Source organism: Rana temporaria, chromosome 1 (assembly GCF_905171775.1).
Source record: "Rana temporaria chromosome 1, aRanTem1.1, whole genome shotgun sequence".
Taxonomy (NCBI): Eukaryota; Metazoa; Chordata; class Amphibia; order Anura; family Ranidae; genus Rana; species Rana temporaria.
The window spans coordinates 243,961,220-243,981,465 of NC_053489.1; the positions used below are offsets into that span (position 1 = coordinate 243,961,220).

At 45.4% G+C, this 20,246-nt stretch overlaps 1 protein-coding gene across 1 annotated transcript in view; it reads right to left on the reverse strand.

The window, feature by feature from the left end:
• ZNF219 (zinc finger protein 219) overlaps positions 1-600 on the reverse strand; it is a 94,778-nt gene extending 94,178 nt beyond the window's left edge. Inside the window, exon 1 of the mRNA XM_040352311.1 lies at positions 471-600. The gene's annotated coding sequence lies outside the window, so the exon portion shown is untranslated. The remainder of the gene's footprint in view (positions 1-470) is intronic.
• Positions 601-20,246: the final 19,646 nt, after the last annotated feature.

The following is a 20,246-nucleotide window of genomic DNA, read 5'->3' on the forward strand; positions in this document are numbered from 1 at the left end:
TTCCTCCTGCGGCTGTCAGCGAATAGTTGCAGTCACCTGTTCACTATAATGACAGGTCGCTAGTGGCTGCACCTACTCATGGATCTCTGTGCAGCCTGTGGAGAATATTGCTGGACACAGACAAAGTGAACCAAGCAGCGATCACTATAGTGACTAGGGCCAGCGGCTGCATGTACCCACTGGCAGCCGCAGGAGGAACTGCTGCTACAATGCACACCGGCCCTAAGGCTGGATTCACACCTATGCAGTTTTAGTGCTTTTTGCATATTTGCACTACAGAACATGTTCCATAGGAAACAATGTTAAATGGACTGTAGTGCAAATCTGCAAAATGCAAAAAGCATCAAAACTGCATAGGTTTGAATCCAGCCTAATCACTGATGTGAATGTAGCCTTAGCCCTCAATCAGAGACTCAGAGCAGAACAGAAAGAGGGGAATGTGAAATTAACAAGGGGGGATTGACACTCACCAATTATCCAGCCAGGATCTACCACTATGCACCTGCTGTAGTATGTGTGTACTCCAATATGGCATTTGTCCTGCACACACACAGAAAGCACTTTCACAGTGCTGTGTGTGTGCACATCAGGGGGTGGAGTATGGGTGGGGTTGCCAAAGCAGGCACAGCAGGGATAGGATGGATCATCAGGAGGAAGAGCAGAGTCACTGGCCTATTGAACACACTGCTTTGTGCCAATATCTCACAGGTTTTGTGCAAGTGAGAGATTGAGTGACAGGATCGGCACAGCACAGTGACAGTGCACCCATTTCCAGCCACAAACTCTTGGGACTCCCAGCCAGGTCACACCAGCAATCAGCCATGGTGACAACTTGAAAACTGCAGGCAGCTGGTGCGTACCGCTGCACTGCAACAAAGTTACTATTAGTTAATCTCTGTGTGCAGTGCAGTGTACCATGCCACTCTAGATCCAACTGGCCCTAATGGGGGCCACGGGCTATGCCCAGGTGTGCCCGCTTAATAAGACGGCCCTGCCAAAAACAAACCATTGTGTTTTAAAAACAGTACCTGACCCTTTCCAAAAACACAGCAGATGAAAAATGCATAGATGTGAACATGTTCCATAGGAAACCATGTTTCTGCAAAAAGCAGAAAAAACGCATAGGTGTGAACAAAGCCTAAAGCTTAATTGCATTCCCCTAAAAGAACCAATGGTGTCCTACTGAGAGCAGCCATAGAGAACTGAAATACTAGTTTAAACCTAGGTATACACGGACCAAAATTTGGTCCATGTATACAGCTGACTGGCTTCTGTCGAATGGTCATTCGATCAGTGCTTTTTAGTCAATGGCTGCAGTGCTGATCAGTGTATTCTGATGGGGGATGCTCTGCTGCCAGAACACAATAGGGGAGCTGGGGAGATCTCTGAATCACACATCGTTGTGTGGATGCAGGGATCTGTAAGGTTTTTTTTTTCATTCAAAAATGTTATGTGTATACCCTTCTTTAGGTGGACTGACCCTTCATTGTTTTCAAAGAGACTACTTATTGGTTCTGGGGGTTTAATTACATTAGTAACTTGGCTGTCGCTTGCAAGTTTCCTTTAGCTGCCAGCGTCATATGATACAGGCTTCATGCAGAGATGTCTGTTGTCAGGACAGGAGAAGTCACTACTACCAGTGAGTCAAAAGGTAATTTATCTGGTCTCACAAAAGGTTAACAATGAATACTGTATGAAAACTGTCACAAGCAACTATTTCTCAGGTAAAAAAAACGTATGACCAGCAAAATTGTATGACCAGCAAAATTGTAATTTTTCACTTTTTTCTTTATTCATTTTGCCTATATTTAGAGTAGAGAATAATTAGAACCCCTGTTGGATTTTCACTGCTATCCAGGGCTCTGTTAGGCCCCTTTCACACTGGGGCGGCGGTAAAGCGCTGCCATTTTTAGCTTGCGCTTTACTGCCAATTTTGCGCTAGCGGACAAGAAAGGGTTAAAAACCACTGCAAAGTGCCTCTACAGAGGCGCATTGCTGGCGGTATAGCCGCGGTGTCCCGTTGATTTCAATGGGCAGGAGTGGTATACACACTGCTCCAAAGATGCGGCTAGCAGGACTTTTTTTTACCGTACTGCTAGCGCAGGGCTCAAAATTTTAAGTCCTGAGCTACTAGCCAGGCCTCAAGGGTTACTCGGCACCAGTTGCCCCGCCTAACCCCTACCATGTCCAGCCCCTTTTTTCGCCCCTAGACATGCCCTCATAAATTATCTCATGAAATTACACTTAAATGTTTTATGCAGAATGAAGTTATAAAAATAAATATTAACAACAACTTTATCCGTGACCAAAAATGCAGCCTGCCCATGTCTACCAATGCAGCCACGTGTCCCCAGTGCAGCCACGTGTCCCCAATGTAGCCAAATGTCCCCAATGCAGCCAAATGTCCCCAGTGCAGCCAAGTGTCCCCAGTGCAGCCAAGTGTCCTCAATGCAGCCAAATGTCCCCAGTGCAGCCAAGTGTCCTCAATGCAGCCAAATGTCCCCAGTGCAGCCAAGTGTCCCCAATGCAGCCATGTGTCCCCAGTGCAGCCATGTATCCCCAGTGCAGCAAAATGTCCCCATTGCAACCTGTGTCCCCAGTGGAGCCTTTGTCCCCTTTGCAGCCTGTGTCCCCAGTGGAGCCTACCTGTGCTGGGTAAGAGAGAGGAGAGGAGCCGGAGCCGCCTGGTTGTTCAAAGCGTGGGGAACATAACAGCTTTCAATTCAATAGCTGTGTTCCCCGCCGCGAGCCGTCATATACAGCCCCTCCCCCCTTGTCCGGGAAACTTTGATAGACAGATCACCCGTCCAATCCACAGCTATTGAATTGAAAGTTGTTATGTTCCCCACGCTCTGAACAACCAGGCGGCGATCTCCTATCCTCTCTCTTCCCCTATATTCACTCCTTGCTTGCCCCCCCTGCTCCCAGGCAGCCCACACTTGCCAGCCCTCAAAATTTACTCGCAAAATGCGAGCAGGCGAATGTAAATTTTGAGGGCTGTGCAGCGGCTGTTGCAGGTTGGTTTGCAGGCACTATTTTTAGCGCAATGGCGCCTGCAAAACGACCCAGTGTGAAAGGGGTCTTAGAGAGATATTCCCTCACTTATTGTGCCAGTAACAATAGTTTTGTCAGATACAAAGTGACGTAAACTCTCCGATAGCAGCAGAAACAGAAATACTTTTTTAATAGAGTTGAGAAAGGGCAAAACCCCTGTCAGGTTTTAACTGCTGTCTGTATCCTTCTTTGAGATATTGCATCACTTCCTGCCTAGTACAACCATTGTCACTGTGACAGTAAGTGTGTGGAAACACTCAAATGGAGATCAGAATCGCAATTAAACCCTGACATGGCTTCTAACAAGCTAAAACGTAAAATATGTAAAGTTTTAGCTGAACTTTCTTCATCCATATACCCTTTTATATAGGAGCTCATCTTACATTCCTTGTTTCACCTACCCAAATATGAGGAAAAGATATCCATGAGGTTACAAGCTTGGGCTACATGTAGACAAATGATTACCCAAATGCAGCAGGCAGCAATTCCATAACAGTAGCTTAGTTGTTTAACTAGCCAGGGAGTCTGTTATTTCATTGACAATAGTAGGAAAGACACTAGTTGAGATATTTAAATGCACTGGCTACTTGACTAAGCCACCTGCAGAGCTTGGACTATGCATGGAACAAGAAGAGACAAGCAGGTGCACTTCTGTAAGGGAACTAGATGCAGGTGTACCATTTCCAGAGAACAACGGTCTAAAGACGTATCTACTACTAGAGAGCAATAGTTTCCTGATTTTTCAAGCACGCGTACTTAGAGGTAATTGCTTGGGAAAAACTGTGTGCGTGTTCCCTGCTGTAACATTTGTCCAATTACAGCAAAATGTTTTCCAGTATAGCTCCTGCCTAATTAGCATTCTTTGTAATTGTTTAGGGTCCATTCATATGGGCGATAAGTACACCCTGCGATTTCCAGCGGCAAGAATCTGTGGATTCCTGCGTCTTAAATGACAGGAATGTGAGAATAGCTGCAGCCGCTCAGCCAATACAAAACAATGACAGACTGACTAGGCCACAGCTATTTGTGACTGTTCGCCAATGATCAGGGCTGGATGCATTTTGTGTCCTGCCAAGAATCTGCAGATTTTTGCTGCTGGAAATCACAGGGTGTGTTCATGGCCCATGTGAATAAAGCCTTAAAGGGGTGTTCCGCCCCTCCCCCCCCCCCAAAAATATTAAAAACCAGCAGCTACACATACTGCAGCTGCTGGCTTTTAATAAATGGACACTTACCTGTTCTTAAGTCCAGCGATGTCAGCACCCGCCATTGCGGATAAGGGTACCCGGCAGTGTAGCCTTTCAGAGAGAGGAGGAGGGAACCCACGCTGATGTCACAGGCCGCGGCCCGGAATCCCGTAAGTGGGAAAGGATACCAGTCAAAGACAGGTATCCTGTGCCCCCTCACCCCCGTTGAGCGGAAGTTTCACTTTTGGGTGGAACTGCGTTTAAAGGGTAACTCCACTTTCATGGAAAGAAATTTGCAAATATGAAAACAAATTAAATAATATAGCGTATACAATTGCAATACAAGTCATATTGTAATTAAATGTTATTAACCACTTGCCGCCCGCCAATGACAGATTGACGGCGGCAAAGTGGTTGTCTAATCCTGACTGGACATCATATGACGTCCTCAGGATATTGAGCCGCTGCGCGCCCCCGGGGGCGCGCATCGCGGCGATCATTGTTGCGGGGTGTCAGTCTGACACCCCGCAACACCGATCTAGGTAAAGAGTCTCTCACGGAGACACTTTACCACGTGATCAGCCGTGTCCAATCACGGCTGATCACGATGTAAACAGGAAAAGCAGTTGATGGCTCTTCCTCACTCGCGTCTGACAGACGCGAGTAGAAGAGAGCCGATCGGCGGCTCTCCTGACAGGGGGGGTTCGCGCTGATTGTTTATCAGCGCAGCCCCCCCCTCGGATCGCCACACTGGACCACCAGGGAATTAAAAAAAAAAAAAAAAATGGGCAAAAAAAAAATAGTAAAAAAAATATAAATAAAAAAATGACAGAAAAAAAAAAAGATGCCAATCAGTGCCCACAAATGAGCACTGATTGGCAACATGGATCCATCAGTGCCACCCCTCAGTGTCCATCAGTGCCACCCCACAGTGTCCATCAGTGCCACCCCACAGTGCCAATCCGTGCCCAGTGCCCATCTGTGCCACCCATAAGTACCCATCAGTGCCACCCATATGTGCCGCCCATGAGTGCCCATATGTGCCGCCTATGAGTGTCCAGTGCCGCCTATGAGTGCCCTTCAGTGCCGCCTATGAGTGCCCATCAGTGCCGCCTATGAGTGCCCATCAGTGCCGCATTCAAAGTGCGACATGGCTGAAAGCTGAAAATTGGAAATTGGCTTGGGCGGAAAGGTGCGTAAGTGTCCTGTATGGAAGTGGTTAAAAATGACCTTTCCTTTTGAATTTGCAGCATTCCTGCTTGTGTGATTGGCTTATTGATTTTCCCAGAAGTCCACACTAAGATAAAAGTCAGATACAGTGGAACCTTGGATTAATCCAAAATACCCACATATCAAAGCAAGTCTCCCCATAGTCAATGGAAACGAAAATAATTAGTTCTGCATTGACTTCACTGGCATGCAATATCGCATGTGGCCAGAGGTGGGGGGCGTCAGAGAGCCTCGGAAAGACCCGGAAAGGCCCAAGGACAGCTCGGCTGAACTCGGAAAACCTTGGAAAGGCTCAGGAGCTGAGTATTTCCAAGGTTTTACAAGCATTTCCGAATGGCTCCGATCTGCTCCACTCGGCTCTGGCGCTCTCCCACCTCAGGCCAAACGCGGTACTGCACACCACTGTGGCTTGAATCCTGCTCGTTTTGTGAGACAACACTCGCAAACCGAGTCAGGATTTTTAAAAATACAGTGCTAAACACTCATTAACCGCGTAATCCGAGGTTCCACTGTATCAGGCATCCCCTGCAACAAAAATGACATTTTTGGTAAAATACTCCCAGTAGGAAATCTTGTCTAAAGGGAAGCAGACCCTGCATTTCCTCATTAGAGCCCTGCAGGTGCAACAGCTGGTTGATGATTATGAAACCACTCCCATTAAATTCTCTATTAACATGGACACAGATAAACACACATAGATTTCTTAAGAATAACAAAAGATAGGAATCTGCAACAAAATTTTTTTAAATCCTTGCAATGTCATAAATCACCCACGGGGGAAAGTTTTTTTCTCAACAAAAGTGGATTTTCTCTTTAAAGTGGTTGTAATGGCTGAAGGTTTTTTTACCTTCATACATTCTTTGCATAAGAGAAAAAACCTTCAGTATGCAGCTCCCCCCACTACTTACCCAAGCCCGACAGCGATTCAATGATGTGCACGAGAGCGGCTTCTCTCCTGGGTCTCCACCCCGTTATTTGCTGAGACACAGCAGCACGCACCATTGGCTCCCGTTGCTGTCAACCACAGCACAAAGACCAGAGCTCGGAAGCGCACACGCACCAGTGCTCCCACAGCAAGCCGCTTGCTAAGGGGGCACACAATGGGGGCCCAGAGCGCCAGCGGTGGACCCAAGAACTGGAGGATTGAGCTGCTCTGTGCAAAACCACTGCACAGAACAGGTAAGTCAAACATGTTTGTTATTTTAAAGAAAATTTAGCCTTTGGTAACCTTTTAACCACTTGCCGCCCGCCCTATTACAAAATGACGGCGGCAAAGTGGTTTCAATATCCTGACCAGACGTCATGTGATGTCTTCAGGATATTAAGCCCCAGGGGCGCGCATCACGGCGGTCATTGTTGCGGGGTGTCAGTCTGACCCCCGCAACACCGATCTAGGTAAAGAGTCTCTGACGGAGACTCTTTACTACGTGATCAGCTGTGTCCAATCACAATGTAAACAGGAAAATCCGGTAATCGGCTTTTCCTCGCTCGCGTCTGTCAGACGCGAGTAGAGGAGAGCCGATCGGCTGCTCCTCTGACGGGGGGGTTTGTGCTGATCGATTATCAGCGCAGCCCCCCCCCCCCAAGGATGCTCACACTGGATCACCAGGGATGCCACTAGACCACCAGGGATGCCCAACACAGGTATGACACCCTAGACCGCCAGGGATGACAATCAGAAATTAATAATGGATGCAAATCAGTGCCCACATTGGATACCAATCAGTGCCCACAATGGGCATCACTGATTGGCAGGAATTATTGTTTGGCACTGATTGGCACCCATTAGTACAACACATTACAGTACATTAGTACCACCTATCAGTGCCCATCTATGCCCATCCGTGCCACCTATCAGTGCCCATCCATGCCACCTATCAGTTCCCATCCATGCCGCCTATCAGTGCCCATCCATGCCGCCTATCAGTGCCCATCCATGCTGCCTATCCATGCCCATCCGTGTCGCCTATCCGTGCCCATCCATGCCACCTATCAGTTCCCATCCATGCCGCCTATCAGTGCCCATCCGTGCCGCCTATCAGTGCCCATCCGTGCCGCCTTTCAGTGCCGCATATTAGTGCCCATCAATGCCACCTCATCAGTGCCACCTCATCAGTGCCCGTCAGTGCAGTACCATCAGTGCCCATCAATCAGTGAAGGAGAAAACGTACTTATTTACAATGTTTTGTAACTGAAACAAAAACAAAAAATGTTCTGTAAGAGTCGGTTCACACTAGGGCGACACGACTTCCAGCGCGACTTTCAGAGGCGACTCCGACACGACTTGAACATGAACCACAGGGCGATCTGGGGAGATTTACAACACAACTTGAAGTCGTCTCCAGGACAGGAGACTTTCCAGTGGCCAATCAAACAACAATCAGCTCTGGGAGAGGGAGGGGGAGGGAGGGGGGCAGGAGAGGTTTGCCTGAGAAATGTATGTTATCTTCCTGGAAAGTCGCTTCAGTTAAGACAGTGATCCGACTTCTGAGGCGACTTCCATTGAAATCAATGGGTACAAATCGCCTACAAGTCGGATTGAAGTAGTACAGGAACCTTTTCTGAAGTCGGATCGCCTTGAGTAGTGTGTATTAACACCGCTCCCATTCACTTCCATTGTTTTTCTCTACAGCGCGACTTGGGACGACTTGAGGCGACATGAAGTCGGATCGCAAGTCGCCCCAGTGTGAACTGGCTCTAATTCTTTTATTTTTTTAGCAGAAAATAAAAATCCAAGAGGTGATGAAATACCACCAAAAGAAAGCTCTATTTGTGGGAACAATATGATAAAAATTTAGTTTGGGTACAGTGTAGCATGACCGGGCAATTGTCATTCAAAGAGCAACAGCGCTGAAAGCTGAAAATTGGTCTGGGCAGAAAGGTATATAAGTGCCCTGTATGGAAGTGGTTAAACACAACCAAATACAATACATCACAAACTCTAAGTTTGTGCAGCTAAAAATAAGCAAACATAATACCAACAAGCAATTACTAATACATGATGAAATTTTGTTTATGTGACAATATTGGACAAAAACACATTTCATCACACACAGGGAACGGAGTCAAGCCATGTGTAATGCCATGGAGGCACCCCAGGACTGGGAAATTATAACAAACATTGGTAATCAAGTTAACATTTTCCTAACATCTTGATGCCATTATATATGGTTTGGCTCTGCTCTGTTGTGATGCATGCCATGGTGGTATATCAAGAAAGGAAAATCTCATAAAGGGGTTGTAAACTCTCAAGGTTTTTCACCCCAGAGCCCCCCTTTTACTTACCTAAACCCGGTCTTTCCAGCGACGGGGACGAGCACACCAGTTCCAGCCAGTGTCTCGGGTCCTGATTGGCTAGATTGATAACAGCGCAGCCATTGGCTCCCGTTGCTGTCAATCAAATTCAGTGACCTGGGGGCAGGGCCAAGTCCTGCTGTCTGTGTCAATGGACGCAGCAGCAGGACACGGGAGCGCACCCGCACGAGTGCCCCCATGGGAGATCGGCTCTTCAATGGGGCACTCGAGAAGAGGAGGAGCCCAGCTGAGCAACTCCAGAAGAGGAAGATCGGGGCTACTCTGTGCCAAACCAACTGTACGAAGGAGGTAAGTATGACATGTTTGTTTGTTTGTTTTTTTTAGGAACCTTTAAATATCCTTAAAGTATTGATAACCAATTTTCTGTGTTTGTGTTTTAGGGACTACAAATCATAGACATTCAATCTATACACATAAACTGGTTTGAATTAGGCCAATCATTGCTCAGTCTGTGCGGGCTATCATGCACCACATGGTATTGATAAATTATTTAGTAATTTAGTAATGTGACAAATATTATGCCAGGTCTTACTTTTAGGGCCTGTTCACACCTTTAATGTCAATGTATGTTAGGTGTGTTGGTGTGATGTGGTACCATTTAATATAAGTGGTACTCCAACACAACTCCAGATGGTTAATTTTCAATTTTTGGGCAGCACACAACATTGCAACACATACATTGTAAGGTGTGTTGGAGTGCCATTTAAAATGACACTGCATTGCACCAGAGCACCTAATGTGTGTTGCTGCACATTTCTGATTGGGTCCTTATTCTCAGGGCTTGTTCACATGTGTAGTGACCTGTGCTTTTCCACACTAGATCAAGGTTACTGCAAAGACACATAGAAAACAATGGTTTTCCATGTGCCCTGTTCACAGTGGCGTCACTGAGGTTGTTGTCACCTGGTGCGGTACAACATTGTGTCACACCCACCCCCCCGGCTAGCCTGCTACAGTGCTCTGTCCTGCCACTGCAGAGTGACAGCAAGACAGGCAGTAGGGCACTGAGCCCCCAGCCTGCCACAGTACTACTTTATAATGTCCCCCAATGCATTTGTCTCTCTCTTAGGTGCAGGACCTTAACCACTTCCCACACCTTTCTCCAGAGTAGGGGGGCAGGGGGTTGACCGTGCCACAGCAACTGGGTGTGGGAGGGTCCTAAAGGGGCCTTAATTACCAGGTGGGTGCTACATACAGAGTTCAGGGTTCAGAAGAGTGCTTGATACAGGGTGAAGGGTTCTGGAGATTGCTATATACAAAGTTCAGAGTTCAGGTGGGTGCAGTGTTCAGGTGGGTGCAGAGTTCAGGTGCAGGGTGCAGAGTTCAGGTGGGTGCAGAGCTCAGGTGGGTGCATGGTGCGGAGTTCAGGTGGGTGCAGAGCTCAGATGGGTGCTAGGTGCCTGGCGCAGAGCTCAGCTAGGTGCAGAGCTCAGGTGGGTGCAGGGAGCAGAGCTAAGGTGGGTACTAGGTGCAGAGTTCAGGTGGGTGCAGAGATCAGGTGGATGCTAGGTACCTGGCGCAGAGCTCAGATGGGTGCAGGGTGACGAGTTCAGGTGGGTGCAGTGTACAGAGTTCAGGTGGGTGCAGTGTTCAGGTGGGTGCAGAGTTCAGGTGGGTGCAGAGTTCAGGTGGGTGCAGAGCTCAGGTGGGTGGTGGGTGCAGAGTTCAGGTGGGTGCAGTGTTCAGGTGGGTGCAGTGTTCAGGTGGGTGCAGAGCTCAGGTGGGTGCAGAGTGCAGAGTTCAGGTGGGTGCAGGGTTTAGGATAGTGCAGAGTTCAGGTGGGTGCAGAGTTCAGGTGGGTGCAGAGTTCAGGTGGGTGCAGAGTTCAGGTGGGTGCATAGTTCAGGTGGGTGCAGAGTTCAGGTGGGTGCAGATTTCAGAGTTCAGATGGGTGCAGAGCTCAGGTGGGTGCAGAGTTCAGGTGAGTGCAGAGTTAAGGTTGGTGCAGGGTGGAGGTGGGTGCTGAGCTCAGTTGGGTGCAGGGTTCAGAGTTAGGGTGGGTGCAGAGCTCAGGTGGGTGCAGGGTGCAGAGCTCAGGTGGATGCAGGGTTCAGAGTTCAGGTGAGTGCAGAGTTAAGGTGGGAGCAGAGTTCAGGTGGGTGCAGGGTGCAGAGCTCAGGTGGGTGCAGGGTTTATCCAATCTGCATGGGATGTGGCGTTTGAAATCTGAATATTGACGTTTATCTTTTTTTTTTATCTGGTCTGTGTAGTGGATTTGCACAAAGCAGCCTACATTCTCTTCTTCTCAGGTCCCTCTTCAGTGCTCCTGTCCCCTCACTCCTGTTGAGTGCCCCCACAGCAAGCAGCTTGCTATGAGGGCACCCGAGCCGAGTCACAGCTCCCTGTGTCCATTCAGACATGGAGCTGTGGCCCGGCACCGCCCCCTTCTCTCCTGATTGGCTGGCTAACTTTGATTGACAGCAGCAGGCGCCAATGGCACTCGCTGCTGTCTCAGTCAATGAGGAGGGGAGTCCCAGCCAGCGGAGTGTCTCGAGCAACATCGCTGGATAGAGATGGGGCTCAGGTATTAAGGGGGGCTGAGAGAGGCTGTTGCCCACAGAAGGCTTTTTATCTTAATGCATAGAATACATTAAGATAAAAAACCTTCTGACTTTTTCAACCACTTTAACTCAAAAAAAGTACCTTCTATTGCTCTCAGTCTCCTCCAAATCAATTTTTTTACTGCTGTGGTCTGACTTCCTGTTAGAGGATGGCTATGTTTGTTCTCCATGGTCCCATGGTATGTAGGAACATAGCCACTCTCGCTTGCTCACTTGAGATGGACTAGGGACTATGAACTTTGGGAAATGTAGTGTGCATAGAGCACCATAAATAACGTGCACTGCTTGTTTCAAACAAACTAAAGAGAGGGGGAAAAGGTGTGTGCGTATATGTAGAGCGTTACACCAAGGTAGAAAAAAACTGTTTAGAAACGATTCAAATGTTTGAAGAATCTTTGGAGAATAAAGTTATCATTTAGCCCCGGGTCACACTGGTGCGACTTGTCATGCGATTTGATAGTTTCAAGTCGCACCCTATTGTTCACAATGGAAGCGGTCAAATCGGTGCAACTCCGACTCTAATTTTGAAAGTAGTTCTTGCACTACTTTTTGCATGTTCAGTTGCAAACCTTTATGGACATCTGCGCATTAAAGGGGTTGTAAAGGTAAAAAAAAAAAATCCCTAAATCAGGGCTCGACAAATCCCAGTCGCCAGGGCGACTAGAAATAGTGTCCTGGCGACTTGGCTTGGAAGGTGGGCAAAAAAAAATTAAAAATTAAAAAATGTTTTTTTGTGAGCTGGCGCCATCTGGTGGTGAGCAGTTGGTATTACAAGTTATTACCACCAGATGTGAGCTGGCGCCATCTGGTGGTGGCCGTTGGTATTACAAGTTAAGCATTACAAGTTAAACAGCAATTCTAATGTAATTTTTCACTATTTTTTACTGCCATCTTTTTCCCTCTAATTAGAACCCCCAAAGATTATATATATTTTCTATCCTAACACCCTAGAGAATAAAATGGCGATCGTTGCAATACTTTCTGTCACGCCGTATTTGCGCAACAGTCTTACAAGCGCACTTTTTTGTGAAAAAATTACACTTTTTTTAATTTAAAAATAAGACAACAGTAAAGTTATCCCCATTTTTTTTAATATTATGAAAGATAATGTTATGCCGAGTAAATTCATACCCAACATGTCACGCTTCAAAATTAAGTTATGCCCATTTTTTTTAATATTATGAAAGATAATGTTACGCTTCAAAATTGCGTCCGCTCGTGGAATGCCGACAAACTTTTACCCTTTAAAGCGGGAGTTCACCCAATGATCTTTTTTTTTTCTATTTTCCCCTTAGCTTCATGCTTGTTTTGTCTAGGGGAATTGGCTAGTTGTTTTAAAATATGAGCCGTACTTACCCGTTTTTGAGATGCATCTTCTCCGTCGCTTCCGGGTATGGGTCTTCAGGAGCGGGCGTTCCTTCTTGATTGACAGTCTTCCGAGAGGCTCCCGACGGTCGCATCCATCGCGTCACTAGTAGCCGAAAGAAGCTGAACGTCGGTGCGGCTCTATACTTCGCCTGCGCACCGACGTTCGGCTTCTTTTGGAAAATCGTGACGCGATGGATGCGACCGTCGGAAGCCTCTCAGAAGACTGTCAATCAAAATAGGAACGCCCAGTCCCGCAGCCCATACCCGGAAGCGGCGGAGAAGATGCATCTCGTAAACGGTAAGAACGGCTCATATTTTAAAACAACTAGCCGATTCCCCTAGAGAAAACGAGCATCCATCTAAGGGGAAAAATAGTTATGTACGGGTGAACCTCCGCTTTAAAATCTTTATAGGCGACGTTTAAAAAAATCTACAGGTTGCATGTTTTGAGTTACAGAGAAGGTCTAGGGCTAGAATTATTGCTCTCGCTCTACCAATCGCGGCGATACCTCACATGTGTGGTTTGAACACCGTTTACATATGCGGGCACTTCTCACGTATGTGTTCGCTTCTGCGCGCAAGCTCGTTGGGACGGGGTGAGTTTTCTGGCTCCTAACTTTTTTAGCTGGCTCCTAGATTCCAAGCAAATTTGTCAAACCCTGCCCTAAATAGCTTCCTTTACCTTAGTGCAGTTCTCCTTCACTTACCTCATCCTTCCATTTTGCTTTTAAATGTCCTTCTTATTTCTTCTGAGAAATCCTCACTTCCTGTTCTTCTGTCTGTAACTACACACAGTAATGGGAGGCTTTCTCCCTGGTGTGGAGAAAGCCTCTTGAGGGGGGAGGGGGCGAGCAAGAGTGTCAGGACACCCACTAACACACAGCTCCTTTCTCTATCTGCAAAGTAGAGAGCGTCCTGACACTCCTGCTCGCCCCCTCCCCCCTCAAGAGGCTTTCTCCACACCAGGGAGAAAGCCTCCCATTACTGTGTGTAGTTACAGACAGAAGAACAGGAAGTGAGGATTTCTCAGAAGAAATAAGGACATTTAAAAGCAAAATGAAAGGATGAGGTAAGTGAAGGAGGACTGCACTAAGGTAAAGGAAGCTATTTAGGGGGAAAAAAAATTGTACCTTTACAACCCCTTTTAGTCGCACAGATGTCTTCCAAGTTGCACCTGAAGTCTCACTAACACCTGGCATGAATTCGCACAATTTCAAAGCCACATTCAGTGCGACCGAAGTGTTATAGGAAAACTAAAAAAGAGCTTAAATACGTTGGCCCGGATTCTCAAAGGAGTTACGCCGGCGTATCTCCAGATACGCTGTCGTAACGCTGAGTGCGGGCCGTCGCAACTCGGCGCCTGATTTATAGAATCAGATACGCCTCACAGTTGTCTAGATACGAGCGGCGTAAGTCTCCTACGCCGTCGTATCTTAGGGTGCATATTTACGCTGGCCACTAGGTGGCGCTTCAGTATATTTCCGCGTCGAATATGCTAATTAGCTAGATACGCCGATTCACAAACGTACGTGCGCCTGGCGTATCAAGATACGTTGTTTACGTAAGACATACGCCGGCGTAAAGTTACCCCTCATAAAGCAGGGGTAAGTCATGTTAGGTATGGACGTCGGAAACGTACGAACAGCGTCGTATTTTACGTTGTTTGCGTAAGTCGTCCGTGAATGGGGCTGGACGTAAGTTACGTTCACGTCGACTAGGCATTGAGTGGGCGTAACTTAATTTGAAAATTTGACGTGATACTGAGCATGCGCGCGCATGCGCCGTTCTAAAAAAGCGTCATTTACGCCGGATCATGAATAGTTTACATAAAACACGCCCCCTGTTCCTCATTTGATTTAGGCGCGCTTACGCTGGCACATTTACGCTACGCCGACGTAACTTTGGACGCAAGTGCTTTGTGAATACAGCACTTGCCTCTCTAAGTTGCGGTGGCGTAGTGTAACTACGATACGCTACGCCTGCTTACATTTATGCCGCCCTACGAGAATCTGGGCCGTGAGATGAACTGTTTACCTGCCATAGGAGTTTTTTGCTCAGCCAGTCATCGAGATGGGATCCAGACTAGGGCTGCAACTAACGATTATTTTCATAATCGATTAGTTGCCCGATTATTGTTTTGATTAATCGATTCATCGGATAAATGCCTTAAATTGGGGCCAATTTGTTGTTGGGCAGATTACAAAACACAAATTGCCGCAAAAACACATTACATACTTTTCTGCAGCTTCTCCATTGAAGTATATTGAACCAAAAAAAAAAATTGCACCGTTTTGCGGTAAAAAGTCCTTGCCCTTTCCAAATACGCGAATACGCTATGTGAACGTGTCCCATAGGAAAACATGTAAATGAACTGTAGTGTGTTTCTGCAAAAAGCACCAAAAAACAGAGGTGTGACCCAGGCCTGAGATGTTTAGTAACATAATGGGGGTTAAAAAAACAAAAATAAGTACAAAAAGAGCAAATAATCGCTACTGTAAGGGGTTAATTTTTTTACTGTGGGACAGTGAAAGTAATATTTACAGTAGTGATTTACTTTTTTTGTACTATAAAGGTTTTTTTTTAACCCCATTATGTTACTGGCCGATTAATCGATTATGAAAATTGTAATCGATTAATTTCATAATCGATTATTTGTAGATTAATCGATTAGTTGTTTCGGCCCTAATCCAGACACAGTCAAATGCTTGAGCTCAACTTTAGAAACAGCACAGCCTGTGGACTGGAGAATGAACAAATATTAGCACGGAATTAGGTCGTCACTCTGCTCTCTCCTCCTATCTTCATGTTCTATATCAACTGATTACAGTTTACAGCACTGTTTTACTATGTTTTCAGCTTATTTGTAATATCACAAAACGATGCACCATCCATCTTTATTTACACCAGAGCATTGTAATGTGATAAAATGTGTTGCAACAAAGTGCAGTGAAAAAAGTACAGTGTGTACTACTTTTTTTCAGTGCACACCACAACACAGCAATATGAACAGAACAAATATAACATAGGGCAATTTGCCTTGTCAATGCTTTGGAACTACGCTGGTCTGTATGATGCACCTGGTGTAAATGGTAAATAGGCCCCAACTGGTGCTTTTTTGCCCTGCAATTTACCTTTAGCCCCGGTTCACAATGAAAGCGGGATTGGAATTGTGCAAGTTCAGCTGAACTCGCACAATTTCAGTCCTGCATGTCAGTTCGACTTTGGGGGCGTTTCAGAGACATCTGTGCGGATTTCTGTACAGATGTCTATATAAATCGCACACCGAAATCGCCAAAAGTAGTACCTTTGGGAATCTGTGTGGTGCCACAAATGTGGCATCGCACTGATTCGGACAGTGCCATTGCCAGCAATAGCCGCCGATTTGGCATGCTTTGACATGTCAAATAGCATGCATGTGAATCTAGGCTTATAAAGGACATTCCTACTAATTGAATTTATCAGTTTATTAAATAGGTGCATCTGCAAGGCATTCTTTACAAATAAAAATAAAAGCATCCTAAAAATATTTTATATTTGGTGCATTGTATATGATAGATATTGATTCCCACAGATCTATAAATTCACAACAGTTATTTTCTGCATTCAGCAGAATCACCCATCTGGATCAGGCATTTTACCATCATCCATCCCACATTGTCATTTTGTGTAATTTGCTGGTATAGCAATGTACACAGTCACACTGGAAGAAATCAATATCCAGATAACAGTATCCGGCACTCATATCAGATACAAATCCAAGCCTCAGAAACACAGAATTCTAGGTGATTGGGTTCCATCCCTAATATATACATATATGTGGTTCCAGTTTTTAGGTGTATTTGTGATGTGTGCACAATGCAGGCAGAGTGATTCAGTGACATTTTATGACTGAGGCCTGGTGGATTTGTGTGGCAAATGCTGGAATAGCACAGGGTGCATCTGTGTCTGATTGAGGTGCAGTGACAGAGCTGTGTGTGTTTGTTTGGGGCAGGGTGGGGGGGTGGAGGGTAGCTGGTTGCCATAGAAACAAGTCGTCTAAAACAGGACGATGAATATTTATCATCTCTAATGAATATTAATAAGATTGATTGAATAATCAGGGCTTCTCCTCTCTTAACGCAGCTCTGCACATGGAATATTAACACCACAGCTTCCCTGTTTATTTCTTTATCAAAGTCAATAGAGTGACGCAGGGAACATTCGCCATTTTCAGATGCACCAAGTAATGCTGTCCAAATTTAAAACAAACACCATTTGTAGTGCTTTTTAGAAAGCCTTTTAGCGCTTTTTCTAGTCAGTTATTTTCTAGTCAATTACAAGGAAATAAAGCTAAAATCTATATTTCCTGCATGAGAAGGAAATTAAGTAGCTTGATATGTGATCCTCTCTTTTCTGTGCACATCCTGAAAATCATGCAGGAGTTCTTCTGTGGGCTGCCATGTTTTTATAAAAGTCTGCCACAGCACCAGATGTGCATTTGTACATAACCTGTGCTAAAGCACAATGACAGCGCATGTTTATTTATATAGTACTGACAATTTATACTGTGCCTTACACATGTTATACATTCACTTTAGTCCCTGCCCTTGAGAAGCTTACCATCTAAAGTCTCTACCTCACATGCATATGTACACATACACACACGGGACAGTTTGGACAAAGAGCCAATGAACTTACCAGCATGTCTTTGGAGTCTTGGAAAAATCCCATGCAAGCACAGGACATGCAAACTCCATGCAAATAGTGCACCCCAGTGCTACAAGGCAGAAGTGCTCACCACAAAACCACTGTGCTATAATAAACAACTTTTATGCCTGTTACACCTTCATTAAAAATCGTTAGGGCCGAAACAACTAATCGATTAATCGACAACTAATCGATTATGAAATTAATCGATTACAATTTTCATAATCGATTAATCGGCCAGTAACATAATGGGGTTAAAAAAACTAAAATTAGCCCTTTATAGTACAAAAAAGTAAATCGCTACTGTAAATATCACTTTCACTGTCCCACAATAAAAAAAACAAACCCCTTACAGTAGCGATTATTTGCTCTTTTTGTACTTAGTTTTGTTTTTTTACCCCCCATTATGTTACTAAACATCTCAGGCCTGGGGTCACACCTCTGTTTTTTGGTGCCTTTTGCAGAAACACACTACAGATCATTTCCATGTTTTCCTATGGGATTTTTTTCCAGCTGCTGCGTATTTGGAAAGGGCAAGGAGTTTTTAACGCAAAACGGTGCCATTTTATTTTTTTGGTTCAATACACTTCAATGGAGAAGCTGCAGGAAAGCATTTTGCGGCAATTTGTGTTTTGTAATCTGCCCGGCAACAAATTGGGCAAAAACTATTTAAAAATTTTTTTTTTTTTTTAAAGCCATTATCCGATTAATTCGAAACAATAATCGGCCAACTAATCGATTATGAAAATAATCGTTAGTTGCAGCCCTAAAAATCGTTATATATTTTTTAGAATAGCGCTAATGAAACTGCTGGAAATCTATTTTCTAATTTCCCACAAATCAATGCATACTAGAAATCTGACTGAGAATAGATTGTGAACAACTCAGGCTGTACTGCAATGTACAATGCTATCAATTAACACGGGCCGACCATTTTGCCTGACATTCTTTGAACCGTTAAAATTCAGTAAAATACACTGCCCAACAAAAAATTCTCTTGCATTTGTGGCTGTCTATGAGTAAAGAGGTGAGCTTAGGCGTATTATTTGGATATACCATATTTATTGGCATATAACGCGCACCTTCACTTTAAGAGAGAAGTTTCAGGAGAAAATAAATTAAATAAAAAAAAATGAAAACATTTAAATAAAGAACTGGGAAGCAAAATAAGAGTCAGTGCCCATCTGCAGCTTCTCAAGTGCAATGAATGCAGCACCCCAATTTCCAAGAATGCACCCACCATTGCCAGGAATACAGCACCCACCATTGCCAGAAATGCAGCACCCACCATTGCCATCAGTGCAGCCTGATTGATGCCCATTCATATGCAGCCTTGGAGGGGAAAGAGAGGGGGCAGGACGAGCACCAAAGATTACCTACAGGAGAATCTCCTGTTTACACGACGGCCTCTTTAATAGAAAGTCCCGCCTCCTTTGATGGACAGAACAGTCATCCAATGGCAGTGCAGGAGACAGGACTTCCTATTACAGAGGCCGTCCGTGAACTGGAAATTCTCCTCCTGTATGCACAGCACTCGTCCTGCCTCCTCACTGTCCCCTCCAAGGCAGCCAGCATATATATCTTTTGTGGCCCCGGCGCTGGGAGATCGTCAGGGGCCACAAAATATATATATGTCCAAATAACCAGGCGGGACGTTCAAAACTGGCACGCGGGCTGGACTTTGGACATGCCTGGTATAGAAGAAACACACCATTCTGCTGGTACTCACTTTTACCATGCTCCTCTGCTGCTCATCCATTTGTTGGAGACCTTGGCAAAACATGCTACTTCTGGGTATGTGAAAGCATGTGGTCTTCTCCCCTTCCTACGAGAATGCAGCATGTTAAACTCCAGGCCTATACACTATCACATGTGGGAGGGTAGAAGGTCAATCACCCTGGTTAAGCTCCAATTCTTACCAACACTGAGCTTACAAAAGTCTAATGCCGCATACACACGATCATTTTTCAGCATGAAAAAAAACTTTGTTTTTCAGCATGTCCAAAAAAACAAGTTTTCCCAACTTCATCATTAAAACGGCCTTGCCCACACACCATTGTTTTTAAAAAATTATCTAGCAAAGCGCGGTGACGCACGGCACTATAAAGGGGAAGTTCCATTCGCCTTTGGGCTGCTTTAGCTGATTCCTTGTTAGTAAAAGACGATTCGCGCTTTTCTGTCTGTTACAGCGTGATGAATGTGCTTACTCCATTATGAATGGTAGTTTTACCAGAACGAGCGCTCCCGTCTCATAACTTGCTTCTGAGCATGCGTGGGTTTTTTACGTCGTTTTAGCCCACACACGATCATTTTTTACAACCCGAAAAACTACATTGTTTAAAACGACGTTAAAAAATGCAGCATGTTCAAAAAAAATTTTTTGTCGTTTTTCAGAACCTGAAAAATGATGTGTAGCCCACACACGATCATTTTAAATGACATTCTGTGTGGCTTCATGCACAGATATGTAGTGTATAGTGACAATCAGCGCCAAGAATCTAAAGTGCAATGTGCATAAAACTATATAGAAACAATGGCCCGGATTCTCAGAGGACTTACGACAGCGTAGCACCATGTACGCCGTCGTAAGTCCGAATCAGAGCCGTCGTATCTATGCGCCTGATTCTTTGAATCAGTTACGCATATATTTCTATTCAATCCGACTGGCGTAAGTCTCTTACGCCGTCGGAGCCTAACTGCATTTTTACGCTGGCTGCTAGGGGCGTGTAAGCTGATTTACGCGTAGAAATATGTAAATTAGTTAGATACGCGAATTCCCGAACGTACGCGCGGCCAACGCAGAAAATATATGCCGTTTACGTTAGGCTTTTCCCGGCGTAATGTT